General features: G+C 41.0%; 1 protein-coding gene across 1 annotated transcript in view; it reads left to right on the top strand.

The window, feature by feature from the left end:
• The first annotated feature begins 1,670 nt into the window (after window positions 1–1,670).
• The window catches only part of DNAJC10 (DnaJ heat shock protein family (Hsp40) member C10), a 130,101-nt gene continuing 117,472 nt past the window's right edge, over window positions 1,671–14,299 (top strand). The window contains exon 1 of the mRNA XM_073633737.1: window positions 1,671–1,829. The gene's annotated coding sequence lies outside the window, so the exon portion shown is untranslated. The remainder of the gene's footprint in view (window positions 1,830–14,299) is intronic.

The raw sequence follows: 14,299 nt of genomic DNA, 5'->3' as shown, positions 1-14,299 counted from the left end.
ATGAGGAGAGGTGCAGGGATATGAGGAGAGTGGTGGACATTGTATGAGGACAGAAGTGGACATTGTATGAAGAGAGGAGCAGGGATATGAGGACAGAAGTGGACATTGTATGAGGAGAGGTTTAGGGATATGAGGAGAGTGGTGGACAATGTATGAGGACAGAAGTGGACATTGTATGAAGAGGGGTGCAGGGATTTGAGGACAGAAGTGGACATTCATTGTATGAGGAGAGGTGCAGGGATACAAGGAGAGTGGTGGACATTGTATGAGGACAGAAGTGGACATTATATGAAGAAGAGGTGCAGGGATATGAGGACAGAAGTGGACATTGTATGAAGAGAGGTACAGCTATATGAGGACAGAAGTGGACATTGTATGAAGAGAGGTGCAGAGATATGAGGAGAGTGGTGGACATTGTATGAGGAGAGGTGCAGGGATATGAAGACATAAGTGCACATTGTATGAGGAGAGGTGCAGGGATATGAGGAGAGTGGTGGACATTGTATGAGGTGAGATACAGGGATATGAAGACAGAAGTGGACATTCCATGAGGAGAGGTGCAGGGATATGCGGACAGAAGTGGACATTGTATGAGGAGAGGTGCAGGGATATGAGGACAGAAGTGGACATTCATTGTATGAGGAGAGGTGCAGGGATATGAGGACAGAAGTGGACATTCATTGTATGAGGAGAGGTGCAGGGATATGAGGACAGAAGTAGACATTGTATGAGTAGAGGTTCAGGGATTATGAGGAGAGTGGTGGACATTGTATGAGGAGAGATGCAGGTATATGAGGAGAGGTGGTCATTGTATGAGGAGAGGTGCAGGGATATGAGCATAGAAGTGGACATTGTATGGGGAGAGATGCAGGTATATAAGGAGAGGTGGACATTGTATGAGGAGAGGTACAGGGATATGAGGACAGAAGTGGACATTGTATGAGGAGAGGTGCAGGGATATGAGGACAAAAGTGGACATTGTATGAGGAGAGATGCAGGGATATGAGGACAGAAGTGGACATTGTATGAGGAGAGGTTCAGGGATATGAGGAGAGTGATGGACATTGTATGAGGACAGAAGTGGACATTGTATGAAGAGAGGTGCAGGGATATGAGGACAGAAGTGGACATTGTATGAGGAGAGGTGCAGGGATATGAGGAGAGTGGTGGACATTGTATGATGAGAGGTGCAGGGATATGAAGACAGAAGTGGACATTGTATGAGGAGAGATGCAGGTATATGAGGAGAGGTGGACATTGTATGAGGAGTGGTACAGGGATATGAGGACATTAGTGGACATTGTATGAGGAGAGATACAGGTATATAAGGAGAGGTGGACATTGTATGAGGAGAGGTACAGGGATATGAGGACAGAAGTGGACATTGTATGAGATGAAGTACAGGGATAAGAGGAGAGTGGTGGACATTGTATGAGGAGAGGTGCAGGGATACGAGGACAGAAGTGGACATTGTATGAGGAGAGGTGCAGGGATATGAGGAGAGTGGTGGACATTGTATGAGGAGAGGTGCAGGGATATGAGGAGAGTGGTGGACATTGTATGAGGAGAGGTGCAGGGATACGAGGACAGAAGTGATATCAGTTTACTGTTCTGACTTCACAATGAAATCAATGCCGAGGAATGTTTTGTCTATTCCTAGCTGTACAGTCAACTGCAGCCAATCCGGGCTCGCCAAGACACAGCCCTGCCTATGTCCCATCATCCTCTAGAGGAGGGAGTCAATCTGTGCAGCATCATCGCCCGGATCGTCATCCTGTGTACACACACCGCTTCCGGCTTCTCTGGCCGCTGATGCCGGTTGAGGAGAGGTAAGAGAGGAGTTCTGTACACCGGGGTGGGGGTTCCCTCGTCTCCGGAGCCCGGCCTGGTAATGTGCTGGGTGCGGGATGGGTTCCACACTTCATTGTGTATAATGGGCTCTGGCTGTCATAGAGTTCCTGTACTGAGTGATGTACATAGAGAGGAGTGCTGGGTGTGTGACCCCCTTCTATATCCTCTATACATCCTCACTGAGCTTCCCACATCTTATGCACAGCTTGTTATTGGAGGAAACTCTCAGATTTTACATGGTGTTCTATCAGTCACATTGGGAACAATAGGAAATCATTGTACCATGTAAAGAGACCCCTGAGATGTATGTTTCATATATATTACAACATATGTTGGGTATGTAGAGTGTATGAGGACTGGTTACATCCCAGGAGCCGGCCATCCCAATCCTCTCCATGGACAGATTTCCTGCCATTCGGCACCAATGGTTGGTGGACTGACTGTCCCCTAAAGTAGAACTAAAGCCAAAACTATTTGGTTACAGTAAGGCTGCCTTCACACTATAGCATTGCATCAATGTGTGCAAAATCATACGATTGTTTGTGAAACACCCAACCGCAGCAAAGCAGATGCATGAAAAAATGCACACAGTATAAAAACATGCAAAGCTTGAAGCTCAGAAGGGTGGCCCATTGCAATCAATGTAAACGAACGAGTATATGTGCAGAGTAATTCTGCACACATTCACAATTGAGCCCTGCTAAGACCTTGAAGGGACACAGTCCGAAAGATTGTCCTGAAAATTTGGATGTTGGTGCAATTTAAAAAAAGTATAACAGGCATTGCTCAATTGTTTTTGTTGCAAGATCACTCTTTTATGGTATGCGATTACCTCGTGCACACATTCACAAAACACGATAATGTGAATGCAGCCGAGCGTTATAACCCCTGTCTGTTTTTTTTTTTTTTGCCATGTGTGTCCCTTTTGAGGAGATTTCCCTTCACTTCTTGTCCCATATCCAAAACAGAAAGTAAGAGAAAATTCCTGTAAAGTGAGAGAATCCTGGGTTGTCACCACTAGTGTGCCCATTGGAAGATTTTCCTTCCATTCCTGTTCTGGTGACAACCCAAAATGTGAGATTTTCTTTCACTTTCGGTGATAACTGTCACCAGGACAAATTATAGAGGGTATACAGGCGGGGGTTTTAGTCCCTCTCCACCCTATCCAAAAAAAAAAAAAAAAAAGTTTTGCCTTTTTAGTTTTTTTTCTTTAACCACGTTAAGACCAGACCTTTTTCTGACACTCTTGGTTTACGTGTAAAAATCTGTATTCTTTGCTATAAAATTACTTAAAACCACATATATAATTTTCTTTTAAGCAGAGGATCTAGAGAAAAAAATAATGGGTGTTGTAATTTTCTATGTCTCCCAGTATTTCTGCAGCATTTTTTTCTAAGGCAATTCTTTTTTGGAGAAAAAATACAATAGAATTTTTAATGCAGAAAAACACAATATAATACCCAATTGTTTGGTAAAATAGAAAGATGATGTTACACCGAGTAAATAGATACCAAACAGGTCATGCTTCAAAATTGTGCACGCCGACAAACTACATGCATTATATTATCCATAGGCGACACTTTAAAGTCTTTGCAGGTTACCACTTTAGCCCTCATGCACACAGGCTGTTAAAAAAATGTTATGAAAACGCCAGTATCTTTGCAGTGATTTTTTTTAACTTTTTTTCAGCTTTTTTCAATGTTTTTGCAATAGCGGTTTTTAGCGTTTTTGAGCGTTTTTCCGCGTTAGCGTTTTTGAGCGTTTTTTTTTTTTTTTTTTTCAAATTTTTTTTTTTCAATGGATCAAAAACGCTAAAAAACGTTGGTGAATGACATTTTTGAGCGTTTTTCAGCGTTAGAGCGTTTTTACAGCTGAAAAACGTCTTTCAGAACCCACTGGTCCTGGATTTTTTTTACAGCTTAAAAACGCCTATGCCACTTGCAGCTCAAAAACGCCTAGGTGGGCATGAAGCCATAGACTAACATAGACAGGCCTTTTTAAGCTGCAAAAAAAGCTCAAAAAAGCAGCTGTAAAAACGTCCGTGTGCATGAGGACTTAGATTTACACAGGAAGTCTGGTGCTCGAATTATTGCTCTCGATCTGAGTCTCACCTCACATGTGGTGTAATTGCTGTTTACCTACCAACGATTGCATTTGCCTTTGCGCATGGGCTTGGGGGATGGGGGCACTTTATATGTTGTTTTTTTTTTTTTTTTTATCACTTTTATTGTTATCACAAGGAATTTAAAGAGTAGCTCCAGTCTCTTACAAAAACTGTAGCTGTAGCACCTCACCTGTCTCACTATCCAGTGATGTACTCACCCCATTCATTTTCTCCCTGTGTCCTCCCTCGGCGGCACCGACATCCTTACTATGGGCACCTGGCTGTGACAGCTTGCGGCTTCACAGCCGGGTGCCCTCTGCGTATGCATGAGCAGCGTGGCGCTCTGTGACTGGTCCTGAAGTCTTCTGGGACCTGTCATGTGTCCCATAAGACTTTGGGAGGGAGGGGGGAAGGAGAACTTCTGCTTCCCCTCCGATCACCTTAGGAGATCGGAAGTGGGAGCAGACACCTGTCAAAATCAGGTACCCGCTCCCCCCCAATAGATTAATTTCACAAACAGGTGCTGGGGAGGAGGCCTCAAAGCGGAACTTTGGGTGGAGCTCCGCTTTAAAGGATGAGTTCACCTTTGGGAACATGTTCCACCCGTTGTAAGGGTGGAGCATGGAACATGTTCCCACTCCTGCGGCCTCTCCTTGATCTGCTGCTGCCTCTAGTGACAGCAAGCCAGGGAACTTCTCCCCTATCTCATTGTCACTTTTTTTTTTTAAAGCAGCCGCGTGGGGCTCCATCCACCTAGCTGCATCATTCACACGGTTCTGTGAATGGGAAAGCTACAGCTATTGACAGCCTTTGCAGCTGTTGCCTTGTAGTTCTCAATGAACTACCAGGGTGCTGTTGGGTGCTGTGGTAGTTCATTGAGTCTTCCCGTCAGTGTGCCTGCCCGTAGGAAGTAGGAGCAGGTAGCTTACACAGAGAGTCTGCAAGAACCCTGCGGTGCACTTTCGATCTACTGAAAATGGGACCAGTGTTTTCCAGGCTACTAGTAAAAAAAAAAAAAATGCACGTTTTTACCTGCAAAAATGTGCTCCCCTTTTTTCCCTTTCTCTGTGGTGTTTTTTTTTTTTGTGTATATGTGGGTATATATATATATATATAATATAGAACTTATCTTTTCAACATCCTTTGTGATAGCAATAGACGGTGACTGGTCCTCTTTACTGAGACGTCTATTATCCCCTAGATCTTTCCTCTGCCCTTAACCACTTCAATACAGGGCACTTATACACCTTCCTGCCCAGACCAATTTTCAGCTTTCAGCGCTGTAGCAGTTTGAATGACAATTACGCGGTCATCCATCACTGTACCCAAACTAAATTTTTATCATTTTGTTCCCACAAATAGAGCTTTCTTTTGGTGGTGTTTGATCACCTCTGCGGTTTTTATTTTTTTGCTAAACAAATAAAAAAAGACCGAAAATTTTGAAAAAAATAAGTTTTTTGCTTTTGTTTCTGTTAAAAAAGTTTGTAAATAAGTACGTTTTCTCTTTCACTGATGGGCACTGATAAGGTGGCACTGACAGGCACGGATGAGGTGGCACCAATGAGCGGGCACTGATGGGCACTCATGGGTGGCACTGTTGGGCACTGATAGGCGGCACTGATAGGCGGCACTGATAGGCGGCACTGATAGGCGGCACTGATAGGCATCCCTGGTGGCAGTGGTAGGCATTGGAGTGGGCACAGATTGGCAGCTGCCTGGGCACAGATTGGTATTTCCCTGGGAGTCTAGGGGGCATACCTGGTGGTCCAGTGTGGTGGCCATCCTGGTGGTCCTGGGCGGCTTCCCTGGTGGTCCTGGGCGGGAATCCGAGGGGGGGCTGTGCTGATAAACAATTAGCACAGACCCCCCCTGTCAGGAGCGCAGCTGATCGGCTTTCCTCTACTTGCGTCTGTAAGACGCGAGTGAGGAAAAGCCGATCACCGGCTCTTCCTATTTACATCGTGATCAGCCGTGATTGGACACGGCTGATCACGTGGTAAAGAGTCTCCTTCAGAGACTCTTTACCTAGATCGGAGTTGCGGTGTGTCAAACTGACACGCAGCAACAACGATCGCCGCGATGCGCTCCCCCGGGAGCGCGCAGCAGCTTAATATCCTGATCAAGTCATATGACGTCCAGTCAGGATATTGAAACCACTTTGCCGCCGTCATTTATTATTATTATACAGGATTTATATAGCGCCAACAGTTTACGCAGCGCTTTACAATATAAAAGGGAGACGATACAGTTATAATACAATAAAATACAAGAAGATTAAGAGGGCTCTGCTCAGAGGAGCTTACAATCTAATAATCATTTTGCTATATGGTGGGCGGCAAGTGGTTAAAGAGAAAGCAAACTTCCTCTGCTGACATTTACTTATACTAAGGCTTACCTATAGGTAGTGTAAATACTTCCTAAACGTGCACCGTATAGGAGACATTTACAGTACATGCAGCCAGTGACATCACTGGCGCATACATTCTGAAGGAACAGCCCTGTGCCAGGAAAGACGGCTCCCTCGCGCATGCGCTGGAGTAATGTCATCGCAGCTCCTGCCAATCACAAAGCCGGAGCCCGCAAACCCGGAAGCAAGACGGGTGAAAATGGAAGCAGCTGCAGCGCTGGAACGGCTTTGTTTTAAGGTAAGTTTCACATAATGTGCTAGTATGAGATGCATGCTAGCACATTATGACTTTAATTATAGAGTACTAAAGCGCTGATGTGGATAAACTCAATGCGGATACTTAATAGTTAACAAGAGATGGCCAAATAATATAGCTGCAACTAAATAAGTAATTGGATCAGTAAATAATTTAAGTGGTTAATTGCGCTGATATTATCCTCTTATTACTACATCAAAGTGAATATTTAAATCAGTGATTGGCTAAAGCACTCCTCCTGATTAATAATATATCATGTGTAAACACCTAAAAGTGATCTAAGAAATCTTAAAATTACTGAAAATGAATATAATTACCAGAACTAAAATTACCCCATCATCATAAACGTGAATAAATAAATAAATGAATTATGACTATTAGGCCCCTTTCACACGAGGCGGGCTCCGTTTCTACGGAGCCCACCTCGGTCCGCCGGCTCAGCGGGAGATCAGTCCGTTGATCTCCGCTGAGCCGGCGGATGACAGGTCCCTCTCTGCTCACTGAGCGGGGAGGGGCTTGTCAGGCGCCGCTGCCGCCTATGGAGGGATCGGACGAAAACGGACAGCGTGTCCGTTTTCGTCAGATCTCACCCGATCCGATCCGCCAGCGACGGATCTGGACGTAGAGCCATACGTCTGCTTTTAGCGGGTCGGATGTCAGCGGACATGTCTCCGCTGACATCCGACGCTCCATAGGCTAACATGGATCGCCCGTTCAGGTCCGCCGTCAAAACTGACAGGCGGACCTGAACGGTCCGATCGTGTGAAAGGGGCCTTATCATAAAGTGCTCAAAATTATATCTGCTGAGTTATATAAAAGTATGAATATGTTCAGTACCAATTTTGCTAAAAATATATCATAAACTTGGATCTATATATAAATACATAAATAAGTGACTGAATAAATTAAAAAATCAAAAAATCATCAGCATATAGTGCTCAGAATCCATCTAGTATTTTGTGCATATAATGAGTTCATTCAGTGCCGGTTTCAATGTAACAAAATGTGAATCAATAAATATTGTCAACAAAAGTTTTACTTTCACTCCTTCTCTCGTTTCGTTTTACTCCGGTAATCCGCTCATATCCAGGACATGAAAAGATAAAAAATATACATCCATTGCGCAGAGATCATATCAGTTGAATACTAAGTGTCAGGCTACTCTGTTTCACTCACATTTCCAACTCCACACGATCGCATTTACATTGATCAGCTGCACGGAGCTCAGCGCTAAGGCTATTCATCCGTCGCCACTGCTCACACACAGCAAGTGCCAGGAACATCACAGGCTCCTCCTCCCTACGCGTTACGTCACAGCCACGTGACTTTTTCAAGGTTGCCTGTGTTATCCGCCTGCTGGGTACTTATAGTGTGTGTTTGCTGGTGGTCATGGCAACACTGGGAGTCAATCTGCAACATCATTTCAATAGCGTGATCTCTCTTGCATTCTGGCAATCATTACAATCTACTTTATACAACATGATTCTACATTTCCCAAACCGCAAATCTTTAATAAAATAATTTAAACTTTAAATAGAATCATATATTTTAAAACCATAAAAATATAACGTTAAAATTAATAAAATAGTTAAAAGAATTTCTAAGAGATATTTGTTAGTGTACGATAGGGTGCTCCCCCTCGTGGTTCAAACATGGAACTGCACCCCATCTATAGTGAAGTTTAGGTTAATCAGATAAAAGCTCCTACCATCAGATGTGATCTCTAATCTACTTGATATATCTACATAGCATTAATATTCCTAACATAGCTAAAATACATGTAACATGTATGTTAGAATACAAATAATTTCAAAATATGTAACGTGTAAAATAAGTTAGTGAGTGAGAATATTTTTTTGAGGCTATCAATTGTAATTGATCCGCATATTAGCCAGAAACATAAAAAGGGGGATACATGCTAAAAATCAGATATAAAACAATTCAAATCAAATTCTATGTTTAAGCCTAATGGCGTGAGCGTGCGCATATTAAATATCCATTTGGATTCTTGTTTGCTCAGTTCTCTCACTTTATTACTACCTCGCCAGTGTGCACTAAATTTTTCAATTGCCCAGAATTTTAGGAGTGCTGGATTTTTATTGTGATGTGAGGCAAAATGGCGTGAAACGTTGTGTTTGGAGAATCCCTTTGTGATATTTTGTATGTGTTCTCTAATTCTTTTCCATAGCGGTCTTTTTGTTCTTCTTATGTACTGCAATGAGCATGGACATTGCAGTACATATACGACCCCTTCACTTCTACATGTCAGAAAATCCTTAATCTCATATTGTATATCGTTACTTGTGGCTTTAAAATTGGTGCATTTTTTCCATTTTGTTTGGTGTTTTTGCATGCGTAGCACTGCTTACAAGGATAGAAGCCTTTCCTCTGAAAAAAAGACAGTTCTTGTGATCTTTTAGGAGGGTCCAGAACATTTTTTGCGATTATGTCTCTCGATGTAGGTGCCCTTCTGTAGACAAATCGTGGTTTGTCAGATAGTATTTTCCTCAATTGTTGATCAGCTAACAACAGTGGCCAATGCTTCTTAAAAATTCTTTCTATTTGTCGGTGCTGAATGTTAAAATCCATGATCATAGGGACATCTTTCAATTTTGTTGAGGGTTCTTTTACTTTATCTTGGACTAGTTCATCTCTGTTTATATTTGCAACCTCCATGATTTTTTTTCTTCTATAAATAGCCTGTTATATCCTTTCTGGATAAACTTTTCCCCTACATTTCCAGCCTGCTCAAGAAAAGTGCTTTTTTTAGTGCAATTCCTTCTTAGTCGGATGAATTGTCCCTTTTGGGATATTAATGAGCCAAGGGTCAAAGTGACAACTATCCACCGGGATAAAGCTGTTCCTTTCCACTGGTTTCAAAAATGTTTTCGTTGCAATTCCATTCCTGGTTAATTCTACCTCTAGGTCCAAAAAATGCACAGATTGGGTACTCAATTCATAGTTCAATTTGATGTTTTTTTCATTGTTGTTTAGTTCTTCCAGGAATCCTCAAAGCGGTTTTTCCTCACCCATCCATAGCATTATGCAATCGTCTATGAATCGTCTGTACATTATGAGTTGTACGGGGGTATTAGCATATATGGCTTCCTCCTCCCATTCGGCCATGAAAAGATTTGCGATGCTTGGAGCATATTTTGCCCCCATGCCTATTCTGTTTAGTTGTCTGAAATAATCTGAATTAAACCAGAAGTAGTTATGTTCTAAACCAAATGCTAAGCATCTTAAAATGAATCTCTTTTGCTTCGATACTAAGTTATTAAACTTGTTCATGGCCCATTTCGATGCTGATATAGCATTCTCATGACCTATATTGGTGTACAGTGATGACATATCAGCTGTAACAAGTATATATTTCTGATCTGGCTGAATTGCAATTTTGTTGAGTTCCCTTCCTGTATTAAATGTTTTGTGTCCCTTAGGTAGGCTAGTGTTTTCGGTACTAACGGTTGTAAATAATTATCAACATATTCTCCAAGTCTGGAATTAATGGATTGGATACCATTAATGATAGGACGTCCAGGGGGTCTTACTTGATCTTTGTGTAATTTGGGTACTCTATATATCACCGGTACCCTGCATGTATCTGGTACAAGATATTTTTCTTCCTTCTTAGTTAAAATGTCTTTCATACTTCCTTTTTTGATTAATTCCTGTAGTTCCATTTTGTACTCCCTCATAGGGTTTCCTCTCAATTTTATGTATGTGTTACTGTCATTTAGCTGTCCTTTGAAGTTCATCATTATAGTATTCTTTGGATAAGACCATGATTGCTCCTCCCTTGTCCGCTGGTCTAACCACTACTTTTTTGTTTTTCTCCAGTTCTTTTATTCCATTTCTGATGGCTAGTGGATCATTAATTCTTCTTATTTTTAACCTATCAATTTCCTGTGTAACCATCCTATTAAAAACTTCGATGTGTTGGTTATTGTGCACTGGAGGGTTAAAAAGGGATTAATTCCTTAATTGACTGTGTACGACTCTTCCAGGGGTATCAATTGCTTCCTTACTGTCCCCATTAGTAGCCACTGTTTTGTTCAACATGTATTTTTTGATGTTTAGTTTTCTCGTGTATTTTTGTATATCCACATACAAATTACATTTATTGAGATTCCGTTTCGGTGCATACTTCAAGCCCTTATCCAATAACTTTACTTCATTTTGTGATAGCTCAACTCCACTGATGTTATATATCCCTTCACCTACTACTGGGTTAACATCCCTGTACAATACCAATATGGACCCAGATATAGTCCTATACAAACGCATAATCGCTATGAAACATTGAGGGATTACAGGGATGTTAACCCACCCCTTTTTTAGACCAGCGCATGAATACAACCCCCTCAAGACAAATAAGACCAACAGATTTAAGAAGTCCAAACGAAAGAGGGGATGCAGAGGAGGACACAAGACCAAAAAGGAAAAAGGAGTAGTAGGAGTAGAAGAACAAAAAGACCGCTATGGAAAAGAATTGGAGAACACATACAAAATATCACAAAGGGATTCCCCAAACACAGCGTTTCACGCCATTTTGCCTCACATCACAATAAAAATCCAGCACTCCTAAAATTCTGGGCAATTGAAAAATATAGTGCACACTGGCGAGGTAGTAATAAAGTGAGAGAACTGAGCAAATAAGAATCCAAATGGATATTTAATATGCGCACGCTCACGCCATTAGGCTTAAACATAGAATTTGATTTGAATTGTTTTATATCTGATTTTTAGCATGTATCCCCCCTTTTTATGTTTCTGGCTAATATGCGGATCAATTACAATTGATGACCTCAAAAAATCTTCTCACTCACTAACTTATTTTACACGTTACATATTTTGAAATTATTTGTATTCTAACATACATGTTACATGTATTTTAGCTATGTTAGGAATATTAATGCTATGTAGATATATCAAGTAGATTAGAGATCACATCTGATGGTAGGAGCTTTTATCTGATTAACCTAAACTTCACTATAGATGGGGTGCAGTTCCATGTTTGAACCACGAGGGGGAGCACCCTATCGTACACTAACAAATATCTCTTAGAAATCCTTAACTATTTTATTAATTTTAACGTTATATTTTTATGGTTTTAAAATATATGATTCTATTTAAAGTTTAAATTATTTTATTAAAGATTTGCGGTTTGGGAAATGTAGAATCATGTTGTATAAAGTAGATTGTAATGATTGCCAGAATGCAAGAGAGATCACGCTATTGAAATGATGATGCAGATTGACTCCCAGTGTTGCCATGTCCACCAGCAAACACACTCTATAAGTACCCAGCAGGCGGATAACGCAGGCAACCTTGAAAAAGTCACGCGGCTGTGACGTGACTCGTAGGGAGGAGGAGCATGTGACATTCCCAGCACTTGCTGTGTGTGAGCAGTGGCGACGGATGAATAGCCTTAGCGCTGAGCTCCATGCAGCTGATCAATGTAAATGCGATCGTGTGGAGTTGGAAATGTGAGTGAAACAGAGTAGCCTGATACTTAGTATTCAACTGATATGATCTCTGCGCAATGGATGTATATTTTTTATCTTTTCATGTCCTGGATATGAGCGGATTACCGGAGTAAAACGGAACGAGAGAAGGAGTGAAAGTTAAAACTTTTGTTGACACTATTTATTGATTCACATTTTGTTACATTGAAACCGGCACTGAATGAACTCATTATATGCACAAAATACTAGATGGATTCTGAGCACTATATGCTGATGATTTTTTGATTTTTTTAAAATTTATTCAGTCACTTATTTATGTATTTATATATGGATCCAAGTTTATGATATATTTTTAGCAAAATTGGCACTGAACATATTCATACGTTTATATAACTCAGCAGATATCATTTTGAGCACTTTATGATAATAGTCATAATTCATTTATTTATTTACGTTTATGATGGTGGGGTAATTTTAGTTCTGTTAATTATATTCATTTTCACTAATTTTAAGATTTCTTAGATCACTTTTAGGTGTTTACACATGATATATTATTAATCAGGAGGATTGCTTTAGCCAATCACTGATTTAAATATTCACTTTGATGTAGTAATAAGAGGATAATATCAGCGCAATTAACCACTTAAATTACATTATGACTTTACCTTGCAGGAAAAAAAAAATTAAAGCTTCCAGTGGTATACAACCTTTTTAAAAGCTTCAGATCATACCAAGATTGGTATGATCCAATTCTTTTTTCAAACCAGTAATGGATTGTTTACAACTGGCAAAACTGGAAGTGACAAAATACTTCCAGTTTCTTAGACTATAGAGATGATCGGGATGAGCTGTATGGTCATCCGCAGTCCCAGGTTCCTGGTGGGACAGGAGAGCCTGGGAAGGCAGTGGGGGGGAACCCCTCCCGCCGCTTGTAAAAGCAATCCAGCGGCTATTTAGCCACTAGGATTGCTTTTATATGAAAGTGCTCTGCCACCTGGAAAAAAAAAAAAAAACTAAAACAATACTGGGATTGAGACATTTATGAACACACAATACAATCTGATTGTAGAGTCTGTGAAGCTTTAATAGAAATGTGCAGAAATTTGAATTTTGTGCGCTGTGGAACTGTACTGAAACAGTCATGCGGCTGACAGAAAGGTGGAATGGAAATTCTACTTCCATTCCATTCAATTTGTGTGTGTGTACATGCATTACACACTTGTATGCATAAATAACTGACCCTGGGTTCAAATTTTCCTTTCCTGATAATACGGATCTGAACTTAGCTCACATTTATTGATCTTTATACCCTGTGATCCCATAGAAAACAATTGAACTGCATTTAGATCTGATAAAAAACACTACTGATAAAAACGCTGCATTTTTAGCAGCTGTGTCTGTGATCTCTAATAAGTTATTGGGTAGGGGTTGTCACTGCAAACCTGGGTGACAGGACCAGGAAACCTTTTGCTATCAAAACGGGATATCTGCTCATATGTGGCAGATGGAAGAGCCACATTGCATAGGTAAGAGGACCTGTGTCTGTGCCAGGTTCATAAGGTGTGCCATTGCTTGTTTGATGTTATAGCTGAGACTTGTTCCTTTTTATTGCTTTATTTTCTGGTCTATCCTGTCGGCCACCAGTATAGAATGGGATCATTTTACCTGTAACATGCCAGAGGAGACCTTTCCCCATAACACACCCTGCAGCATTTGCTTGTTTGCCTAGCAGATGTGGTGCTTATTATGGAATATTTGTTTAATTTTGCAGCAAAATGATCTGTCCAAACATTTGCATATGTACCTGTGAGGTGTAATCTTCCTCATTATAAGGTGGAGGATTAGGGAAGACATGCAAATGTTGGTCCTGTGCAGGGATCTGGTGAGGATCATGCATGGCTGGTTTATGAGCTCTTCTCATTATTTCAAGCACTTGTATACAGGGCTGCACATGAAAGATCAGGGAGGATTCTTAGTGTATTTCTAAACTACTATGGCCAAGTTACATATAATATGTGAAATTTGAGTATTACCGTTACTCTGCAGATGGTCTTTACACAGCTTGGTAAGCTGTCAGTTATTACTTTGCTGCCAGCTAGCTAAATTATACCAGCAAGGTATATCCATACAAGCTTCCATTCCTAGGGTGACACCGCTTACCTAGTTCAGCTGCATTATTGTCACTCTTTCCTGACCAATTCTGCATTGAATTA

The sequence above is a fragment of the Aquarana catesbeiana genome, linkage group LG06 (assembly GCF_042186555.1).
Source record: "Aquarana catesbeiana isolate 2022-GZ linkage group LG06, ASM4218655v1, whole genome shotgun sequence".
NCBI lineage: Eukaryota > Metazoa > Chordata > Amphibia > Anura > Ranidae > Aquarana > Aquarana catesbeiana.
This window is presented reverse-complemented; position numbering and strand designations above follow the sequence as displayed.